Source organism: Lotus japonicus, chromosome 4, assembly GCF_012489685.1.
Source record: "Lotus japonicus ecotype B-129 chromosome 4, LjGifu_v1.2".
Taxonomy (NCBI): domain Eukaryota; kingdom Viridiplantae; phylum Streptophyta; class Magnoliopsida; order Fabales; family Fabaceae; genus Lotus; species Lotus japonicus.
In genome coordinates this window covers 49,824,085-49,827,816 of record NC_080044.1, presented here as the reverse complement: position 1 = coordinate 49,827,816, position 3,732 = coordinate 49,824,085, and positions in this window count along the sequence as shown.

Below are 3,732 nucleotides of genomic sequence, written 5' to 3'. Positions count from 1 at the left end.
GAAAATTCGATGCAATTTGGGTTGTTGTTGATCGTTTGACAAAGACCGCTCATTTTATCCCGATCAACCTGAAGTACAAGGTGGAGAAATTGGCGGAGATTTATGTGGCTGAGATTGTGCGTCTGCATGGTGTGCCGACCAGCATCGTGTCAGACAGAGATCCGAGGTTTACCTCTCACTTTTGGGGAGCCTTGCAGCAGGCCCTCGGAACTAAGTTGAGATTGAGCTCTGCCTATCATCCGCAAACCGATGGGCAGACAAAGAGGACAATCCAGTCGCTGGAAGATTTGCTACGGGCCTGTGTGTTGGATCACAAGGGCAGTTGGGATGAGATGCTGCCATTGATCGAATTCACTTACAACAATAGTTTCCATGCGAGCATCGGCATGGCACCTTACGAAGCTTTGTACGGTCGGAGGTGTCGTACGCCCTTATGCTGGCATCAAGATGGAGAAAATTTGGTGATTGGCCCGGGATTGGTGCAACAGACCACCGAGGAAGTCAGGAGAATTCAGGAAAAGATGAGAACCGCGCAGAGTCGCCAAAAGAGTTACGCCGACAACCGACGAAAGGAGTTGGAATTTCAGGCCGGAGACCATGTCTTCTTGCGGGTTATCCCGATGACAGGAGTCGGTAGGACAATCAAGTCCAAGAAGCTTACTCCGAAGTTTATTGGGCCGTACCAGATCACGGAGCGAGTTAGACCGGTGGCGTACAGGATCGCCCTACCACCGTTACTATCCAACATCCATGACGTTCTTCATGTGTCGCAGTTGCGGAAGTACATGGCAGATGATTCGCATGTGATTACGCCAGACGATATACAGCTGAGAGATGATCTGACAATGGAGGTGCCACCCATCAAGATCGTCGACCCAAGCATAAAGCGCTTAAGAAACAAGGGGGTACCTTTAGTGAAGGTCGTGTGGAACCAAGAAACCGGTGATGCGACCTGGGAGTTAGAGGATAAGATGCGGGAGTCACATCCCGATTTATTTGTAAACCCTTAAGTTTCGAGGGCGAAACTATTTTAAGGGGGGTGGTATTGTAAGGCCCTAAGTTCAATTTGGAACAATTTTATGGAAGTTTGAATAAAATTGAAGTTTTAGCTAATGTTTGATGACTGGCAGATTAGGACTGTCAACTTGTGTTAATTTCTAGAGGGTCTTAACGACTTCATTCGGGAAAACTTCCTTCATGAGAGTTGTAGCCCTTTAAGTTAAGAAAATTCTTGATGTGGTTTCGTGTAAATCCGATATCTGTAGCTCCAGATATCCCTGTTTTAATGAGCAAAGGTCTGGCTGTACAGTACCTACGAAATTTTATTAAAAGTTGGGTTGTGTTTTGGGCTTAAACCTTTTTAACTTGGGCTAAGTGGTGGATTAAACTCATAATCAGAAGGTTCTTAGGCTGAATGGAGCATTATGGGCCAAGGAAGGCTGATCCAAGGAAAGAAGCAAGGGTTTTGAAAACCCTAAGGCTTGGTGAGCCGCCGGCTGCCCATGGAAAAGGAAGGGGGCTGCAGCTGGTTTTTCCTCTAAATTATGAGCTTTAATGAGCCATTAATACTCTGTTCTTGGGCTGTATCAGATCTGAAACCAGAACCCTAGTCCACACAAGCCCTGGCCGCCACCCATGGGTAAGGATTAGAGTGAAATCCTTATTTTCTTACATGCAAAACAGCACCAGAAAATATTTCACGTAAACACCAACCAAACAAGCAAACCAGCACCCTTCCCCTTGCTCCTAAGAGGCCTCCACTCGTCACCCTTGCACCACCAGCAACCACCGCCCACCAAGGAGGAGGAGGAGACACGAGAAAGAGAGAAAAACCGCAAGGAAGGAGAGGAAACGCGTGAAGGAGAGGAAGCACGTGGAGGAAGGAGAATTTTGGACAGCAGAGGAAGCTCTTTCTATTCTTCACTTCTCTCCATCAAAATCCTACTTCTTTTCATCTAAATTCATTCAAAACCCAAGGTAAGGGCTGGTTCTAGGAATGGGTAGGTTCTTTAGGGAATATGCCATGAATTGCCATGAGAAACAACTTGAGTTTTGGACTGTTTTTGCATGATTTCCTGTACATGCTTGCTTGCTGGAATTTTTCTCTTGAAAAGCCATGAATATGATCCTCAAACGTTGTTTATGATCTGAATCTATGATTTTATGCGAGTTGCCATGGTATTTGTTAAGTTTTGTGCTATTTTGCACTTGTTATAACATAATCCTTGCTAAATGTTTGGTTCTGAAATTTTGAGTGGATATTTGGGTTGTTGGGGCTGTACCAAGATTGCCATGATCAAAGGGGAAGGAAGGAAAATTATTTTTGAAAACCATAGAGCCATGGGAGTTTCGCTGCCAGTTTCCTGTACTGGACAGCGGACTTCAGAGCCCCTTTTTACCTGTTTATGTTCATCAAATGAAAAAGCGATTAAAATGAAAGTTGTAGATTTTCGAAATATCTTTCCAGACATATAAAAATCATAATTTTTGGTTTAGTAATGTGATCTGGGGGTCGTGTTTAGTAACTGTCACACCTGCTGTTTTTCCTGTTCCGGACAGTTAGCTTTAAGTCCTAATATCACCTGATTCTGGGACTCAAATGAACAAGTGTGTAACTAGAGAGTTGTAGATATTTAAAATAGCTTTCTAGAAAGGTATCATACGTGATTTTTGGTTGAAAGATGCATTCTGTGGCTCTATTTTTGTGAAAGTTGTTTCTGCTGTCAATATGTTGAAGTTGCGATGATATATTATGCATGAGTGAATGTTCTTGCGTTCCTTTACGTGGATTATATTTATTTTCTCAGTTAATGGTTCAAGGGTCGCTCACCTAGCCGTAATTCCCTTGTAACCCATGAATGTTGTGTTGTGAAGGTTGTTGTATAAAGAGTATGATAAGACTCTAGGATTGACTTTAGAGACTTAACAAAGAGAAAAGTGTAATAAACTCGCTTGCAAGTAAATGTGAATAATTTGGACATAGGTCAGGTAGACTATGGTCCATGAGAACGATGGACTTGCACGCGAGGGAGATTTGTGGATCAGTGGATCCTCGTGATTTGGTTGATTGCGGTCACCGTGAGATTTTTGTGAAGTATTGCAGCTTCACGTATTGTACATCTGCGGATGTATGTGATTGGCCAAGGAGTTTTGGTGGGTTGTGTGATGTGAGATTCCGTTAGTAACTGACTCTTTCCCATAAAAGACATATAATGTACTTATATTATGTTGTTGTTGATTTTGTCATTATCATTCTTTTTGTTGGACCTAACCCTGCTTGTTTGCTATGTGTTTATTTGGGGGGGGGGTAGATGGTCGTGAAGATAATGGCGACGACTCATTCTTGGGAGTTGATGCTACGTGACGAGCCACTACCGGATGACGACTACACTTCTGATGAAGAGGAAGAAGATAAAGAGGAAGGGGCCAAGGATATGGTTGGGTTGTGAGACATCCATTTTTCTTTTGGGTTGAGAGTACCGAGTTTTGGATGTATTGATCCATTACTTTATTTTAGTTGAGATAGTTTAACTTGATGTAATTTACTTTGAAGTTTTCTTCTGGATATTTATTTCATACTCTTTTCAATGATTAATAAAGTTTGAGGTTTACGTTGATGATTATTTCCGCAAGTTTGAAATGGTTAAGTTTCGAGAATTTTGTAAAATTGAACTTTTATCATTAATTCAAGATTAATAAGTGAATCGACGAAAACTCTTTACGAAAATTGGT